Consider the following 20,122-nt stretch of genomic DNA (forward strand, 5'->3'; position numbering starts at 1 on the left):
CAGTGATAAAAATATTCAGAAAATACCTGCTTCCAGATTTTAAGGGTGAAAATAAATGATTTGCAGAAATGAAATGCAAACAAATAAAAATAAAGGGGTATGAACCGTCAGGTTAGATAGAGAATTAAATGCCAAAATGTGCCAAATGATAAATAAAGATTTAATTTTTTACGTAACATTTCCCAATAGAGAATTCAGATGTCATACAAAAACGATACAATGATGAAGTATCAATTTCATTTGTGAGAAGTGCAGGCTTAATATAAAAATAAAATAGTCAGGATATGATTCTACTTGTCAAAGACAAGTCTTTTACAAAACTGGCCACTTTGTAGGAGAATAAACAGACTCCGGACTAAGAAAGGGAAATGGAAAATTAACTAAAAAGACAAGGAGAAAGAAAGTTGAGAAATAGGAAGAGTAGCCAAGAATAAAATATACTCCTTGTAAATATATAATAGGCGCCATGTAAATAAAATAGAATGTCGACAGAAATACAGTGAATAAAATAGAATAGCCTAAATAAAAAGGGAATTCCAAGAAATAAATGTCATAGGCAATTGAAGATATAGGCTTATAGAATTAAAAGAAATATGTTGCTGTTAGGCACAAAGATTTAAGATGAAGAGATATGCATATGAATAATAAATGAGCTATGATGTTAATAATTAAATATAAAGTCTGATCAGTACTGAGAATATGAAAAGCTAGAGTTTAGCTAGAGAAGTCATAATGATGCCTAAATGAAAAAATAACCCGCAGAGATAAAGAAGATACGTTAACTAAAGATAGGATGTCAGAGTCTGTAAAAAGAGACAATAATACAGTTCAGATGAAGGAAAATAAATGCACACCAATTGATTTATACTACTCCGGATAAAATAACTCATCTGAATGGCGGGCAATGACTTCTAAAAATAAAAGAGTAGAGATTACAGTTAGGTAATCAGAAAGGGGCATAATTTACCATAAGGAGCATAGAAATAGAGACAGATGAGAAATAGGCAGAGATTAGCCATTGCAGACGTTAGGTTAGGCAGAACAGAATAGAAACATCGGCGCCAGAAACTGCCAAAACTTACTAAAACTTTTATATACCGGTACAAAGCATGAAATATTACCTATCAGCCAACACCCCATAAGGAACACGGTGAGTGTTAAAATGAATTAATAAGTCTCCTTATAAATCTCCCGAGATATATTACCCAATGAGGATAGAAGTATTAGACTAGTTAGATCATCATAAGTAGAATATAAATGACATGTCTATCCCGATAAATAAATAATGTTTGGCTCGATTATTGAGGAGTAAAACACATAGAGAATATTGTAAGTACCATGGTCAAAGAATTTAAGCCATTCACGGCTATTAACATTTTGAAGAATGTTAGAAATTAGAGTGAAGTCGACGGGCTCACTCAGCGAATTTGGAGACAGCATGAATAAGCCTATAGAATGGTGTTACTAAGTTTAGTAAGAATATAGAGCCATAAAAATAATAGAACTAGTCTAGAATAGGGAGAATAGCAGGATAAAGAGGCAGATTAGAGAGTGACCCATCCCTAGATTTGAATAGGGTAAGTAAAAAGTGTAGATAGGTTTAAGATATGTAGAGAAATAAGGGTTAAAGTGGAAATCCTGCTCCACTGAGATTTGACAGATGTAGAAGATTTTTTTTGGGAATGATAGGATCTTAGGGAATAAGATGAATAAGGTGAAACCCGAAGAAGGGCACCCACTCTCTTTCGCCACTCTTCCCCCTTACATCAAAGAGATAAATCTATTCGGGGTGAAGATTGCTCTGTGTCGTATCTAAAAAATGCATCCCTGGCCTGTAGCGATATCCTTAACTGGATACTCGTGCCAGGAGTTAGAATACTGGAGACCTTCGGTTTATTTCTCTGGGAGTATCACTGTAGCAAATATCCCTTAGAAACATACCTAAAGGAACCTTCCATCAGGACGAGATGGCACTCTCACCCAAAAATAGATTTTTCGCTTTGCTCAAAATCCGTTATATATATAAGAGAGAGAGAGAGAGAGAGAGAGAGAGAGAGAGAGAGAGAGAGAGAGAGAGAGAGAGAGAGAGAGAGAGAGAGAGAGAGAGAGAGAGAGATCTATATTTAACACAAGAAAGAATAAAAAACACGATAAGTGCATGGTATACACACATGCATATACACACATTCTCTCACACCCCTGCAGTACACATATAAGGAAATATGGTATAGAACGCCGGACATCGCATCGGCAAGTGTTTTGAGTCATCAATTGAGCCCAATGTAGAATCGAGGTACTTTTTATGATTACTCTCAACAGAAAGTGAGGGGTCCCTACAGTTTTCGTCAATACATATCTCATTTTTCAGAATCACTGTACCTTTTATGATTAAGAAATTGATTTTTAAAAGTTTCCGAGGAAGTAATGAAAATTACAAGGTAGAGCAGCTAAGTATTCCAGTATTGATAGTGAAGTCAAAAGAAAAGTCAGGAATGGCTGTAGCTTATAAAAAGTACTTATGCCAATTGACCAAATTTAGAGGTTCTGATTATAAAGATAATTTTTTTTCTCTGTTTTCCTCTCTTGATTTCCCAGAAATATTTCTAATTCCTCGGAATTCTAATACACGAGAGAGAAAATTACCTAGATTAAACCCCCACTCTCAAGCCCATTGTCGGGGAGGGGGGGGGGTGCCATAGCCGTATTCTGTGTGTATAATATGCCTTGCGGTCAGCAATGTCTCGATTATGCTGTGTATGACCCTCCCTCATTTTAGTCTTTATTATAATGTGAATTTTATAAGTGTTGTTACTTTATGTCCTTTATTACCAGTGTTTTCAACCTATAAACAATTTCGTTAGCTTAATGCTAGCATATCATCACCGATGCATCTAGAAAATAATATGTGTATCTCACGATACTTCTCATCACATTCTATCCAATCCTCGTCTCTACACTCAACATATGCACGCTTGAAACATAGAATGGTTTTATTTTATAAATGCAAATGTAGGTCCCTGCACCATTGCACTCCATCGCCTCTCACTCTGTTGAGAATTGAAACATGAGTGAAAACAAAATACAAAGCATCATCAATACCACGAAAAAAAATGAAAATTATGATTTCCTGAAGGAAGAAAAGAAAATAGGAAAAAATGGAATTTATAGAGGCAGAAAAGAGATTAAAAAAAAAGCGTAATTACAAAAATAGGAAGTGCCGTTGGAAAGACTCATATTGAGACTATCAACTGTTGATGAACCGACAACAAGCTAAGCTTTGCTATTGATAAACATAAACCAAACATAAGAAGTACAAATTTGGGGGTGTCAAGGTTAGTTTAATTATTAATGGTTATTTGACATTGAATCTGGAATGTCACGAGATTATGTTCATAGTAAGGTGAATATGGAATAATGTGGAATAATTCGTGATGCACTTTATGAAAAGTGTAGGGGACGCTAGACTTTGTCTCTATGCCAAACCAAATTCTGAAGGGTATTCCACATTTTATATTGTATTGCCACTGTAGTTGATGGCATTGAAGCAAAATAACTACAAAACAGCAATGTTGTCAGTTTTGGTATCCGTACTCTTAGGTAGTAGGTGAAGCCAAGGTTAAAATATAGTTAGGAAGGTTGTGTTTTGGATTCGAAAATAAGATTTTTTCTGTATGTTCAAAATTGTGTTTCCAACTTTTCAAATCTTTATTTAGATTGGAAATGAACAATTTAGAAGGTAATGATCTGCTTTCAAAATCTGAAATAAAGGGCGGGTGGGGCCGGGAACTACAGTTGAGAAAGCCACAAAGTGTGAAATATAGTTATGCATCCTAATACTTGGGCCGTTTCTGATCAGGGGTATCTCTCCCCCCCCCCCCCGCCCTTGGAGTGCTATAGTCCAACCCATCCTTTGAGATTGTTTTGAGAAAATTGCAAAATTATTAAAATACATGTCCAGCCTACACCCTACCTGGACTGGTAGAGTTTTACTGTATTACAGATTCTCATTTCTGACAGAAAATATATATTTTCCTTTAGTAAATATATAACATGATTTGAACGAATTTGAACTGGTTGCTGTTATTACGGATGAAATGAAGGTCAAAACCAGTTAAATCACGTTATTTTCTACAGGAAAACATATATTTTCTGTTAAAATTTTTAAATATAGTGACTTGTTCAAATTTCGTGTCATTTCACTCACATATGTACTGTGAACGTTAACATTAGCAATGTTACGCAACGTTACCAACGTTGTGATCGCATTGCTAACGTTAGCAATGCTATGATAATATTTGAATGTGTATTTTAAAGCATTTTTACATATACCCTTTACATAATATATGAAAAGCTACAAAAGGGTACAGAACCTAACAAACCTGCCTAACCTAACCTAGAAGTTCCCAGGTCACAACCCCTACTCGGAGCAAGCCCCCGGACCCCCTTCCCAGGTCACTACCCCTACTTGGGGGCAAGCCATGGACCCCCTTCCAAGGTCACTACCCTTACCCGGGAGCAAGCCCCCGGACCCCCTTCCCAGGTCACTACCCCTACCTAGGGGCAAGCCATGGACCCCCCTCCAAGGTCACTACCCTTACCCGGGAGCAAGCCCCCTGGACCCCCTTCCCAGGTCTCAAACTTGTACTGGCAAGAGGTAATGTTGAGCTTAGCACTATAAAAACATTAAAATTAAAGAAATGAATGACTTACTTTTATGGTCGGTGTTTCTTCTTGGTTTTAGATACCTTAGTTTGGGTATTGCAGTAATATACATGGATGTCTTTCCTGTACGATAGGAAGGAACGCCACTGGGGGCACTGTAAATGTTGAGGTATTACATTGTGTGATTTAAGGAAATTATCAACATTGGATGACGTATAAAAAAAAAATCACCATGAAATTTAGCAAATGATTTTAAGTATGGAATACTGCAGCTGTTACAAATTTCTATAACTTCCTCCATCGCAAAATGCGAAAAAAAATCTCACTTGAAATATGAACACCTGACTAGGACAAAGGTTTGTAGGGAAAAATATTTGGTGTAAAGGGAATGAATAGACCACTTGAAGATGTAAGGGAAGGGGGTAGGGAAATATTAACCCCCACCCCCCTTGTGCAAACTTTACATACGTATGGGTTTGTGATTGGTTAACGGGAAAACAACGGAGTCTAGAGGGAAAACATGAATGAACGAGAGTGGGAAACTTGTAAAGAGCAAGTATTTATGTGAAATCGGGGTGTGACAAGGTAATAACAAAACGAATAAAAGTAATTTAGGAAGGTAAAATGGAATGTATGATAAATAATTTTTAATGAGAATATAAAATGGGGTGATTTTCTAAAGTATCGGATAATAAAACGTGTAATACCGGGGTCAATCGTAATATGTATATGAGGGTATTACATGAAAGGAATGGTATAGTTAAACTGGATCAAGTAATACTCTTGAACAAGGGTGGAGGTGAAGACGAATAGTTACATTTCACGATAGAAGAAGAAATCCTATTGTTGGAGGAAGAGTCTCTGCGCAGGGAGGCAGGGTTTTTGCGCAGAAGGTCGAAACCTGCTGTGTACAGACTAACGAACGGGAGCGACTACAACCGACAAGTAGAATGAGAAAAATTAAATGAAAAAGACTGCTAATGTTAGCATGTTATGCTAACATTGCCACAGATCTACATCACACGTTGGCAGCTCTGGTTACCGTAATTTTTCATGAGACAGCCTTTGCAACGGCGCCTCCAAAGTTTATCCAGTTATACTGTTTCGTCTTTTCCTCCGTTTATTATACATCCAGGAAGGTAATGTATAGAGAAGAAAAGGCTTGTTTCACGTTTATATATCGTTTCCCCAGTATGTTTTCCCCACCAAAAACCCGAGTTCCCACTGGGGGTTCCCATTATCGTAGGATTTAGATATATATATATTTCTGAAACTATTCATTTGCTACGGGAACGAGTGTCATTTTCGGAGAGAGCGTAATTTTTCTATAAGAAAAGTAATTATTTTCCTAGGTTACATTGCCCTGTGATACAATAAAATAATACCCATTGCCCTGTGATACAATAAAATAATACCCCTAGACCTCCTTAAGATGTCATACAACCTCTAAAACATTAAATGAATTATCTACGTACTTAGGTTATCCACTTTGCCTGTATCTTTATTAAAATCAAAAGATGTAGTATGGGGATCAACCCTTCTGATTTTGCTTCCTGTGGTCCTGGTGTGCAATGGATGTCTGATGAAGAGGGTAGATGCAACTAGCAATTTTGAATTAATGATAAAGCAGTCTTATCTTAGTTTTCAGAATAGGCATCGTTTAAATACATGCTATATGCGTCTGTCCTTGTACAAAGCTAAGGATGCATTACTCCTAGACTGGTAGCTTTAGGAAGCATTTAGTATCTACATTAAAATCTGTACTAAACAATCCATCTCTGTGAAGTAAACCCAATATCCAGCAGTCAAAAGTAAATTAGAAAATTCCAGTTGACTCGATAAATTTCAAATCAGAAACAATTATTTGTTCCTAGGCAACATACAAATCCTCGCCGAAGTAACCTCCCTAGGAGGTTACTTTGGCGCGAACTGGAATTGGTTGTTAAAATTGGATGACAAGCGGTTGTCCAACTGGTGTGGGTGCGGGGCGAGTAAGAGAGCATTCACTTTTACTTTGACTGCTGTCTTGTACATATGTACAGACAGTGCCTGTCAAACTTATTAATTTTCTTAATTGTTTCAAGAAGTGAATGTGGACTGTTGTTTATGTAATGGAAGCAAGGGGCTCGTTGCTGGGGAAGGGATGATATCGGCAACCGACTGTATACACACACTCCCACTGTGATTAAGGGGACGTCTGCTCACAGGTATGGGTGCTGAGCAAGGGAGCGATGCATTTATGGGAGTTGGGATGGGTAACACCTAAGAAACCTCTGGTAGGCTTTTCGCTGCTTCTATCTCTTTGGGGGACAATTCAGTTGCTGTTGCCCCTGGATTGTTTTAGGGGAGTACACTGCAGGGGTACGGAGTCCTTGGATTTACCTTAGTGAGTTTCGGGTTTGCTGTGTTGGGAATCTTGTAGCTATTGGGTAGTCTAATGTTGACAAGTTGATCTAAGGTACAAGAGCTTCCTTAGGTCTTTCAGATAGGTGTGCCATTACCCGAGGGAGTTAGTAGCGAAGGCACCTTCTCCCACAGCTCCCCTTGTGCTATTTGTTATTGAGTGTTGTGGTGACGCCAGTGGCGAAGGTCGTTATAGTCCTGTAGTTCCCCTAATGGCCCCTAGTTTCAGGGAACCTGGTGGCTCACCCTTACCAATAGAGGATGAATAAGTTATTTGGTAGCTCCCAGTATGGCAGGTAAGGTTCCGGTGTTGAGAGTTGGGGTCCTGCCTGGATTGGGGGTCAAGGTTGTCAAGGTAAGTCCTACCCCTGTTCCTGAGATTCCCTGATTCCTTCCCAATCATTGTGATCTTCACTCCTTCCCCCTTGTGTAAGGGGGTCCACAGCTGTTGCCCTCCCTAGTTTTAGTGGGTGTGCTTTCCCCCCCACCCTGTGAAGATGTGCCCAAGTGTTGTGGCTTCTGTTGAAGCAACCCATGTGGCCGATGTAGACAAAAAACTTACGGCTCAGTACACTTTCTCCCCTAAGATGAATCGAGTAGCTGTGACGTTTTCCATCTCCCCTTCTTCCAAGTCTCTGGATTAACACGCCTCATTCTGCCATCGAGCCCTTGACTGGTTAGATGGGATAAGACCTTTTGACACTGCACTCCAGCACGTGTGCGGATTGGTAGGCCGAGAATGTTGGGGAACAAGCGCTCCGCTTGTTCCCCTTTGCACGTCAGCTTATCTGCTAAGACCGCCAGTAGGCCAAGTACTTGTGCTTCTCCCACTACTATTCGGTTCTATGACAGTAGTTCTTTTCCCATTGCCTTGCCAGCTCCTATTTACATTTCCAGATCTATCCATGACACAGAATTGTTAAACTAGTGAAGGAGGGAGTAGAGTCTCCGGAACATGTTGCCTCACTTTCGGCCTGAACGACGGATGAGGTTTCTTGGAGGCAGGATGTCTCAAGGACTCTGGGCTGGGGTCTGTAGCCTGCTGAACCAGACCAACCTGAGTTGTAGGATCTTGTGGTGAAGGTCCTTGCATTCATATGGGTGCAACTGCCGGGGGGGATGCAACCGTAGACCTGCCTTTGTGGGGAACTTTGGTCATTGATTGGTACTTTGAGTCTCCTCAAGGATTGAAGCTCTCATTGGAGTTGACATGACCAGATCTTGTGGGCCTGACCCTGATTCAGGTGGATTTTCAGATCTGCAGGTTTGAAAACTCACTTAGACCCAGCAGATTATGCAGGATCCAGCTGCCCCCACACTCTAGATAGTGGACACAGCAACCTTGAAGGTTGAGCCTTGGCCTCTGTCCTTTATATACCTGCTCTCTTGGGGTTTAGGAGCATTCATGTACTCTGCAAAGTAGCTAAGGTTGCTAACCCCAAACACTTTAGAGAAATTTGTCTTGGATTTTTGGGTGAAGAGGCAGTCGCCTTTCTTTCCCACCAGAAGACAATTTCCCCGGAGGCGGCTTTAGTGTTGGGGAACTTGTGGGTGGGGTGCAGAGTTGCTCCTGGCAGAAATCCGTTTAAGGCGGTGGTGGAGTTGGGGAGAACTGCATGGCAGGGCTTCCTAATCCACCGTACTGTCCCCTTCAAGATTCCCAGCTCTTTGAAGGGGACAGTAGCCAAAACTTCTGGGCCGACCAAGCCTATGGAGTTAGGGATTAGGAAAGGGCCCTGCATCCTTCCTGAGATCCCGTTCTGCAACTTATGCACTTGTGTGACCACAGCCTTTTTGAGCTTCCCAATGGGTCATCCGACATCCACGAAAGCTCTGGTCTTGCCTTCAGAGGCGGAACGGTTGCTGGAGAAGAGGATGCCTTCTCCAGATGGAGGTGACTGGGGAGGTGAAGGCTGGTTATTGACTTTTCCCTCTCAACTAGTTTATTCATCAAGCAAAGTTCAGGAAGGAAACAGTATGGTGTGTGCTGTTTTTTCAGTCTGAGAGGGAGACTTCATGCTACGGTAAATCCAAGGGACGCGTACTTTCAAGTGCCTGTTCATCAATCCTCCCTCTTGAAAGTACCTCCAGTTCCCCCTTTACGGTTAGTATGCCAGTTGAAGACTCTATGCTTCAGACTGTGTACAGCTACCGGGATGTTCACACGGATAACACCTTGGAAGTCGCTTGGCCCCACTCGTGAGGGATACATGCTAAGGTATATCATTGATTGGTTGATCCTGGCCTCCTCGGAGAGGCAGTTACGTCAGGTTTTAGATTGGATTCTCGCTTTTTGCCGCTATCTAGGCATGTCGGTAGTGCTGGGTCAAGTTTAATATCATACCCAAGCAGAGGTTGATGTACCTGGGAATGCAGATAGTGATAGTATGGGTTGATGTACCTGGGAATGCAGATAGTGATGGCATCAGTGAGTCTCTTAGTCGACCTGGTCATCTAGAGGGTATGGACCGAAGGAATCATCAGCTCTGTAATGTGCTCGAAAGGCATGCAGCCTTCCCAGGAATGTTAACACTTTAAGTATGTTTAGTTACTCAGTAGCGTTAAGTTGCGTTAATACAACTCTAGGGTCTTACATTCACCAGCAGAGAGGTGTGGCCTTACATCCTCTTTGTAGGCACACAAAGTGGATGCAAATCTGGGAGTTCTTTTCACACTTTGAGGGTGGATGTCAGATACTTTCCAAATAGGAAATGACTAGTGAACTCTCTTGGCAGCTAGGGATTGGTTGTAGGAGCAGACTGGTCTTTACATCCTTATGCTGGTGACGTCCCTGGCCTTGAAAGAGCAGCTTATTGGAAAATGTTTTATAACTAGAATTATGGATCAACTGGGAAGCAAACGAGTCCTTTGATGGTGATACCTGAAAAGTAAGAAGCCTTTCTGCCAATTACAAAAGTGAGGAGTCACGGATCCTACTCTATACCTCTGGTGATTGAGTGTCTGCCAGAACATTCCTCTAGTAGGAATGGATATTGCATACAAGTATATCACTTTTTCAATATTAATCTTACCCGATGATCATGTAGCTGTCAACTCTGTTGCCCGACAGAAATCTACGGTCGGGATACGCCAGCGATCGCTATACAGGTGGGGGTGTACACAACAGCGCCATCTGTGAGTAGGTACTCAAGTACTTCTTGTCAACAAGAACTCAATTTTTCCTCTGTCGTGCCTCCGGCAAGACCTACTAATACGCCGTCCCTAACTGGATTTGTTTTCACAACTTTTTGGTGAAGTACACTATTCCAGTTTTGAGCTTTCGCTATGCAGGGGTTTTATCTTCATTTCAAAACTTGAACTCGTTTTGGATAGATTTTATTATGGTGACGAAGAGAGTATGGACTCTCTTTCACTTTTAAATGGCCGACCCTTCCCTTAGACGGAAGTGTTGGTGTCGAAGAGAGTATAGACTCTCTTTCACTTTTTATGACCCACCCTTCCCTTAGACGGAAGTGTGTTTAGGTTTTTGGTAATTTTGCTTAACAAAGTTATAGATTTATTTTATATCTCTCCGCCATTTATAGGCCTCTTCGATTAACTTTCCATTTATTATAAACTTATAAAAATTAATTTTTATGTTTGTTTATATGCGACCTTTCCTAATAGTAGGCGGTCCTTACTTGGAACCGAAGTTAATTAACATTGAGCCGTCATATCGTTTTTCCTGTTAAGAATTTATGCTATTTTAATTTTAATGTTTTTGAAAGAATTTCTTTGATAGTCTCGTACTGTTTTCAAAGTTGAACTAACGTTTTGTTTAGTCTCCGCAGTTGTTGACGTTCAGAACGTTCAACTTGCGCTCTATCGTTACGATAGAGAGAGAGTATTTCACGGTTTCACGTTGCAGTAAGAGTAAACCGATTCTAGCGTTTCGTTCATTCTTTCTTAGCTTAAATGGTTTTAATTCTAATAAAGGAACTTTTTATTTGGGAAACCTTTCAGTTTTTTTCCCTTTAACAAATAATATGTTTTAACGATATATATAATTGGGCTCATCTCTCAGGTTCTAAGTCAAGAGAGAGAGAGAGAGAGATAGAGACGGAGGGAGAGAGAGGAGGATAAACGTTTCGTTCAAGCGGGTAAGGTTGTTCTCGTTTTTTGCTCTTCTCCCTAGTCGCTATAGGGGAAGAAGGTAAAACGTTTCTAGAGTTTTATTCTTGTTCCCAGGCTTTATGCGGTGAGAGATTTTAAACGTAGTTTATTTGATCTAGTGTTTAGTCTCTTTTCCAGCCACTGAATTCTTTATCTTTCATTATGTTTTTCTGTTACATTGTAATACTGTTTTCGCAATTACTACCTTTTAATGAAGGATAGGATTGCGTGTTTCAGGTACAAACCACTTAAAGTTTCGAGTTCAGTGAAATAAGTGCAAACAGAAAATCAAAAGTGATAAAGTGATATGCGCAAAGTGTTACAGTGTTGCGTTCGAGGGTTCGTCTGTTCGTGCCAGTTGTTCACCTAGTCCGATACCTCTTACAAGCTCCCAAGCCCAGGGGAGAAGTAATGTCGAAGGACTTATGGGTTCCACAGGCCTTGATCGACGAACAGACGTTTCCCTCCGTGGTTTCGGGTGTATCTACACACGTTGCCGACGTGATCACCCCACCCACACAAAGACGAGAGAGCCCATTTATTCCTCGTCTGCGGAAGAGGTTTCTCGCAGAAACCATGGACCAAATCTTGCAGCTTTTAAGTGCAAGTCGGTCCCTTCCGCGCAAGTCCAACGGCCTAGGTGTAGCCACTGGGTCAGTTCGGACTTGCTGCAGTACGACAACTGTACACCTCCCAAGAGAGGCAAGGTGGTACCGCAACAGGCAGTAACTCCGTCTGTTGCCGCACCAGCTGTTTTAGACCCTCAGTCACAACGGACAGTAGCTCCGTTTGTTGTTGTCTTTCATAGACCCTAGTGGTCCATGCTGCAGACTATACAGTCTCAGCTTGCTCCTTCATGCAGGAGTATCGTGCTGGAAGGTTGACAATGCACCTGTTAACCTACAACCCGCCGAGGTTGTGCGCTCAGCAGATACTGCGGCTGCCTGCTCCCACCCTCCACCTGTGAGAGCTCCACCACCGATGCGCAGTCCACCCTGCCAGACGCATGTTCTTGCTGCACCATCTGCTAACATGCGTGAGCTACCGCATCAGCAGTGGGAAGGTTCTGTAGAGCTGCCGGGTTCCAGCACTATGCGGCATTCTCCGCAGCCCATGCAGCATGCTCTGCATACCTTACAGCATGCTCCGCACACCATGCAGCATGAGCCGCATACCTTACAGCATGCTCCGCATACCATACCGCATGCTCCTCAACCCACCGCAGCCCCTCCCATGCACCAGCACTCTGCTTTTGTTGTTGCCAGCTCCCACACTCCGACTGCGGAGAAGGTTGACGATGCACCCGTGGGCCTACACCTCCCACGGTTGTGCGCCCGGCATGGCTTCCTGCTCTCACACTCTTGTTGTGAGAGCTCCTCCACCCATGCACAGTCAACCCTGCCAGATGTATGATGACTCCCACTCACAGAGCACTCCGTTGCCGTGCGTGAGCTACCACAAGCTGCCGTGTTTTGACACGGTGTGTCAGCCTCCGCAACACACTGTGGTTACCGCCACTCGCCAGCAGCAAACTAGTCAGTCAGGAGTTGAGGCTTCCCCACACAACTTTGGTTGTTGCCAACTCACAGACTGTCATACAGTTACATGACGTTGCCTTCTGGTCTGCTACTTATACACCAGTGCTGTATGTCCTCACGCTCCTGTTGTGGTTGACAGTTCAGTTTTTGACAGTTCACAGACTGTCAAGCAGTTTCATAACGTTGCCTTCTGGTCTGCTGCTTTTGCACCAGTGAAACCCTCACTGAGAGAACCTAGCTTTTCTCGGATATGGTTCCTGTAGATGAGAAAGTGCTGTTCTCCCTCCTTCTGATATTCCCTTGAGGACTCTGTCATTTGGAGAGGAGCCTTAAGCTGCTTAGCCTCCTATGGACTTTTATTTAAGCATAACATGCTTCCAGGGAGGGTAAATGGTTCCGCTTCAGTCGCTAACCCCGTCTGTTGCCACACCTGCTCCCATAGACCTTGGGCTTTGTTGCAAGACATGCAGTCCAAGCTTAGTCCTTGATAGAGGATTTTTTACGGAGAAGACCCTTCTTGCCAACGACCTTCCTACCGGTTGGTTGTACGCCCTGTTGACGCTGAGGTATCCTACTCACGTCCGCCAGTTGAGATGGTTCCTCCACCGGTGCGACCCAGTGTGGGTTGCCAGTCGCACGTTGATGTTATGCTACTCTCGGAGGTGGTTGTGGACGTTCAGTGTGTCACTGGGAAGACGTTCAACAACCAGCAGAGGTGACTTGTGACGCAGTGCGGCAACCTCAGCAACCCGATAAGGGGTTGTCTGTACTACCCAGACAGTCTAGACAGTTTCGGGTTGTCGCTGTACTTCCTCGCTTCCCCATGGTTGACAGTTCACAGACTGTGCAGCAGTACCATGATCTTGTGTCCGGCTCCGTCACGCATCCACCAGTGCGACCGGATTCAGCGAGTCAGACGTTGCCCACTCCGTTGCCGTTTTCTCATCAGTTTCGGATGAGGAACCCTCTGATGAGGACATGGCTGAACAAGAAGATCAATCCCCAGCCCTGCTATCCATCCAGAAGATGCTGAAGAAGGAATACGGCCCTGTCAGGCTGTGGATGAGTCTGGTTAGGAGACTGTCATCCGTGGTGCATTTGGTGTCACTTGGAAGACTACACCTCCGTCCTCTTCGGTTTCATCTAGCTCTTCACTGGAAAAGGACAAGACGCTAGAAGCGGTCTCGATCCCGGTTTCCGGAAGATAAGTCTGGTCTAACCTGAGGAAAGGACTTTATCAACCTTTTATAGGGTCTTCCCCTGACTGTTCAGACTCCCAACCACGTTCTCTTCTCAGACGCATCGGACGTAGGCTGGGGTGCGACCTTAGGCGGTAGGGAATGCTCGGGATTATGGAACTCGCGTCAAAGGACAATGCATTTTAACTGCAAGAAGCTTCTGGCAGTAAGTCTGACCTGGAAAAGCTTCAGGTCTCTCCTTCAAGACAAAGTAATGGAGGTCAACACGGACAACTCCCTGCTTTGATGTTCATCTCCTAGCAAGGAGGGACCTACTCTCTGACATGGTGCGAGTTCGCTAGTGACCTCCTCTCCTGTTCAACAGGTCTAGACTTTTCACTAGTAACAAATTTCTTCCAAGGCAACTTGAATGTCTTAGCAGTTTGTCTCAGTAGGAAGGGACAATAATTCCAACATATTGGACCCTCCACAGAGATGTATGCAAGAGACTTTGGGTCACCTGGGACCATCCAACCATAGATCTCTTCGCAACCTCGATGTCCAAGAGGCTCTCAACAGACCCAGCAGTGGTTCTTTTAGATGCCTTTCTACTAGATTAGTCTCATCTAGATCTATATGCATTCCCTCCGTTCTAGTTTGTCAACAAGGTACTGCAGAAGTTCGCCTCTCACGTTGGGACAAAGTTGACACTAGTTGCTTCCCTCTGGCCCGCGAGAGAATAACTTACCGAGGTACTTCGATGGCTAGTAGACGTTCCCAGAACTCTTCCCCTAAGGGTGGACCTGCTACGTCTGCCACGCGTAAGAAGGTACTCCAAGGCCTCCACGCTCTTCGTCTCACTGCCTTCAGAGTATCGAAAGACTCTCGAGAACTAGAGGTTTTTCGAAGGAGGCAACCAGAGCGATTGTTAGAGCAAGGAGAACATCCACCCTTAGAGTCTACCAATCGAAGTGGGGAATCTTCCTAAACTGGTGCAAGTCAGTATCCGTATCCTCGACCAGTACCTCTGTAACTCAAATAGCTGACTTCCTCTTATATCTGAGAAAAGAGCGATCTCTTTCAGCTCCCACTTTCAAGGGTTACAAAAGCATGTTGGCATCAGTCTTCCGTCACAGAGGCTTAGATCTTTTTAACAATAAAGATCTACAGGACCTCCTTAAGTCTTTTGAGACCACGAAGGAGCGTCGTTTGGTTACACCTGGTTGGAATTTAGACGTGGTTCTAAGATTCCTTATGTTAGACAGGTTCGAACCACTTCAATCAGCCTCCCTGAAAGATCTTACCTTTAAGACTCTTTTCCTGATATGCTTTACCAGCTAAAAGAGTCAGTGAGATTCATGCCTTCAGCAAGAACATCGGATTTTCATCCGAAACGGCTACATGTTCTACATCTTGGTTTTCTAGCCAAACACGAGCTGCCTTCTCGGCCTTGACCAATATCGTTCGTTATTCCAAACTTATCGATATGGTTGGAAATGAACTAGAAAGAGTATTATGTCCTGTAGAGCTCTTAAGTTCTATTTTAAAAACCTTTATGAGGCCCGTCTGAAGCTTTATGGTGTTCATTTAAGAATTCATCTTTGCCTATGTCAGAGAATTCTTTATCCTATTATTTTCAGACTGTTAATACGAGAAGCTCATTCCCTTCTGAATGAGGAAGACCAAGCTTGGCTGAAGGTAAGGACACACGAAGTTAGAGCTATCACAACTTCCGTGACCTTTTAATAAAATAGATCTCTGCAAAATATTTTCGACGCAACCTTTTGGAAAAGCTAATCGGTGTTCGCGTCTTTTATCTTAAGAATGTCCAGTCTCTTTACGAGAACTGCTACACTCTGGGACCATTCGTAGCAACGAGTGCAGTAGTGGTGGGGGCTCCACCACTACAATTCCCTAATTCCAGAACCTTTTTAATCTTTCTCTTGAAATATTTCTGGGTTGTCCGGAAGGCTAAGAAGCCTTCCGCATCCTGGTTGATTTGGCGGGTGGTCAAATTCTTTCTTGAGAAGCGCCTAGATTAGAGGTTGTGATGAGGTCCTTTAGTATGGATTGCAGCCCTTAATACTTCAGCACCTAGGAGTCGCTCAGCATCCTAAGAGGATCGCTAGGCTCAGTAAGGAAGACGTACTTAAAAAGGCAGAGTAATGGTTCAAGTCGACTTCCTTACCAGGTACTTATTTATTTTATGTTTGTTATTTTGAATAACGGCTAAAATAAGATACGGGATACTTAGCTTCTTTGTTAACATGTATGCTGGTCTCCACCCACCACCCTGGGTGTGAATCAGCTACATGATCATCGGGTAAGATTAATATTGAAAAATGTTATTTTCATTAGTAAAATAAATTTTTGAATATACTTACCCAATGATCATGAATTTAAGGACCCGCCCTTCCTCCCCATAGAGAACCAGTGGACCGAGGAGAAAATTGAGTTCTTGTTGACAAGAAGTACTTGAGTACCTACTCACAGATGGCGCTGTTGTGTACACCCCCACCTGTATAGCGATCGCTGGCGTATCCCGACCGTAGATTTCTGTCGGGCAACAGAGTTGACAGCTACAGTACATGATCATCGGTAAGTATATTCAAAAATTTATTTTACTAATGAAAATAACATTTTTCTGCTGTCCAGGTGCGTATCTGCTTTACCAATTGTAAAGGATCTCTGAAACAGAACCCATTCCCTGTGGATGTGAACTACAAAGGTGTTGCTGTTCTTCAGTAACAATAATTATACTGGGTAACTAATAAAAATCTTTTAGGAAGGTAGCAAAAGTGTTGCTTGGACTTTCCATTTGCTGAAAAGCAGCCGTTTACTTTCATGAACCACTTTCCTGAGGTGTTCCTGTACTAAAGATATGCCTTACCAGTCCCAGTTTTAGGTTAAGGGCAAAGTGGCTGCTCAGTAAACAGTCGGACTGGTGACGGTTCCCCACTATCCAGCAGTAAGTACCACCAATTTGTTATAAGTTTTTAGAGACGACTTCCAGCTTTGCTTAATAATACTCAATTTGAAGGACTTAGGTTTGTATATAAGGAATATTACTTATTACTTTAAAAGTTTTTTAATTTTTTTGTTACCTGTATCATACAGTATTTTGTCAAATTTTTGTGTTGTTTCGTATAGGGCCTGGAACTGCAGTCTCTATTTTAATGTCAATCTACCTCTTTTCTTTATTATCTATATTCGGTTATGATGGTTCCCCAGTACTGAGCTAGATTTTTTTATATTCTCTGTACAGTACTGTATGCAAAGTTGTGGAGTGAACAGTTTTCCTGACTGTGTCATGGGTGAGAGTTCTTTAAAGTTCAAGAGAGGCAGTTATGCTACTTTGAAGTGCACCACTGTCTCAACTTAATTTTTATTATATGTAGATATATATATATATATATATATATATATATATATATATATATATATATATATATATATATATATATATATATATATATATATATATATATATATATAATTGTTTTTTGTCTTACATGAATACAAACCATCATTCTTTGATAGGAGTAGAATTTTGGCGAAGCCGGAAACAGTCATTTAAACTTTTAACCTTTTAACTAGGTGGTTGTAGCTGCAAGAGGGTGCAGGGTATACCCCACCCACCCAGCAGTAAGTGCAACATTTACTTCGATACCTCTGCTGCCTCATAATGTTGCTGTTTTAATCTTTTGCTTTTTCTTTGTTCCGTAACCGAAATAAAAACCACGCTATTTAAATAGGGTATTACTTTCGGTGTAGCTGAATGACGAGCCATTAGATTTTTAACAAGGGTTAACTACTCCCTCGCTAGTTAGCGAGGGGATAGGGGAGGGGTAGCTAGCTACCCCTCCCCCCTCACACACCGGTGAACTGATCCACTTCGCTTTTGGCTCGGGTGATGGTCAGATGTGTCTGCTCTCACCCTCGCATATTGACAGCCTTAATCTCTTTTGCTTTCTCTTTCAGTTGTGTGTTTGGAAGTTGGCCTCTCTCTTTATCATGCGGAAGTGCCCTGGTTTACTCGACCGCCCTTGTGGGACTTTTATGTCGGTGGTCGAGACGGACCCTCACACCTTGTGTCCGTTCTGCAGAGGTCAGCGGTGTGATAAAGATAAAGTGTGCAGGGAGTGGTCTACCTCCCAGTGGGAGAGGTTTTCCCGGCGACGGAAGAAGAAGTCTAAGTTGGATCGTTCTCCTTCAAGGGCTTCCTTGAAGAAGGAAAATTCCAAGGACTCTTCTTCCGTTGCCTGAACCTCCTCCGAAGCTCCCACTCGATCGGTCTCTTGTGAGAGGCCGTCGAGTGGTAGCGTAGGCCGTTCTTTTGTTGACCGACCTCGGGGTTCGGGAGAGGGAGTTGCCTCCCATAGCGAGGCAGCTCCTCCTCCTCCTCCTCCAGGTGAGGATTTATCTATTTCTGTGAATAATAATGATTTATTGCAGCTTTGGGCTTCCTTGGGGCTTAAGGGTTCGCCCTCCAGGGAAGCCCTGTTTGACTTGATCCAGTTGGGCGCAGCTGTCAAACAGTCGCTGGTGATAGCGGAGGTTGACCCTCTGTCTATCGTCGACGTTGTTGTGGTAGAGGCTTCCGACGGGTCGGGTCAAACCCCTGCCTTGAGTGCTGATGTTGCTGAAGGCTCAGTTCCCCCCTCCGAACATCCTTCGAGGGAGGAGCTGAGTCCAACGGTCTCTCCTGCAGGTGATTCTCCCCCTCGGGGGAGTTCACTAACAGAGACTCCTCTTCGAAGGACCGACAATGGTGTTCCTGCTCCCAGAGGTAGTCTTTGCCGCAAGGCTCGCCCTCCTCTTTGCCGTAGAGTCTTTCCTTCTCCCCACAAGGGAGTTGGGAGGCGCCTCTTCGGCTCCTCGCCCTCGCCGTCCCCCGCAGAGGATCCTCCTCGACGTGAGTTGACCGTTGCAGCCGCATCACAGGACCTCTCTGCAGATCGTTCGCGATCTCCTACGCCTGCCAGACCTGCTGATCTTCCTTCACCGTTCCTGGCAGCTGATGCGCAGTGGGCGCCCACGCACCCCGTTATCCAATGGGCACCGGTCCCTTCGGGGGAAAAGGGCTTGTCTCACAATGTGAGCAAGTCCCTTAAGTGCCAGGTTTCACCAGTGTGCCCACGATCTCCTGCGCGCAAGCGCTCTCCTGTTCCTGCTGTTGCTGAGAGCCATCCTGTGCCGGAAACAACGCGCCAGCGATCTCCTTTGGCAGAGTCGACATGTCAGCGCTCTCTCTTGTACGCCAGAGATCTCCTCCTCGTCAGCGCACATTTGCGCGCCCTGTTCCTGATATGCGGCATGCACGCCCACGATCTCCTGCGCGCCCACAATCTCCAGTTCGCCAGCGAACTTCCCCTGCGCGCCCACGATCTCCAGCTCGCCAGCGAACTTCCCCTGCGTGCCCACGATCTCCGGATCTGGGCGTAGAAAAGAAGTCTCATCCTTCGCCTTCTCGCCAGCGATCACCTGCGCACCCTCGGAACTCGCCTTCTTGTCAACCCTCGCTTGCGCGCCATCGCGCGCAGTCACCTTCGCGCCCACAGGTTCCAGCTCCTACTGTGCGCACTTCCAGAGGTGGACGGGACACTACGCGTCCACGAGCAGTCTCCTTCACGCGCTCTTACGCCTACTGGTTCTGCGCCCCATCTGTCTTCTCCAGATCTCGCACCTGCGCGCCCACGCGCTCCATCACCTGCGCGCCATCACTCTTCAGCACGCTCGCTCGCCGAAAATCACCTGCACGCCCACGCGCAACCTCACCTGTGCGCAGTCGCTCACCTGCTTGCCTTGTGCGCCGTTGTGCGCCTGCGCGCCGTCATTCTCCTGGTCGCCAACACTTGCCCGCGCGCCTTCGCCTGCGCGCCCACGTGCACCCTCGCCCTCGCTCACGCACACGTGCGTGAACGTTCGCCCGCGCCCAAACCTGGGATTGTTCCATCGCGCGAGCGCCAACGCGAGCCCAAGCGCGATTCCCTCCGGGAACGCGAGCTTCCTAGCAAGTCCTCAGGAGCGAGAGCAGTCAGGTCATCTTCTTCACGGTCCCCCCCGCAAGCACAGAACAGCGCGCTCGCAGGAGGAGGGGAGGTCTTCAGAGAGGTCTAGGCACCAATCATCTTCTTTTTCTTTTCAGGCAGGCCCTGTGGTATCTACTCCGAAGATCGCCCGATCCCCTTACCCTCCTGCGGGAGTCTCTGACACTGCGTCTGTCAG

The 20,122-nt window shown here is 44.2% G+C and overlaps 1 protein-coding gene across 5 annotated transcripts in view; it reads left to right on the plus strand.

Moving 5' to 3' along the window:
- Positions 1–3,202: 3,202 nt before the first annotated feature.
- Positions 3,203–20,122, plus strand: part of LOC137643998 (zinc finger protein ZFP2-like) — a 73,961-nt gene continuing 57,041 nt past the window's right edge. For 3 of the 5 annotated variants that reach the window (XM_068376857.1, XM_068376855.1, XM_068376858.1), the window contains exon 1: positions 3,203–3,332. The gene's annotated coding sequence lies outside the window, so the exon portion shown is untranslated. The remainder of the gene's footprint in view (positions 3,333–20,122) is intronic. The other 2 variants (XM_068376856.1, XM_068376859.1) reach the window with 2 other exon arrangements.

This window comes from Palaemon carinicauda, chromosome 7 (assembly GCF_036898095.1).
Source record: "Palaemon carinicauda isolate YSFRI2023 chromosome 7, ASM3689809v2, whole genome shotgun sequence".
In the NCBI taxonomy this organism is placed as follows: Eukaryota; Metazoa; Arthropoda; class Malacostraca; order Decapoda; family Palaemonidae; genus Palaemon; species Palaemon carinicauda.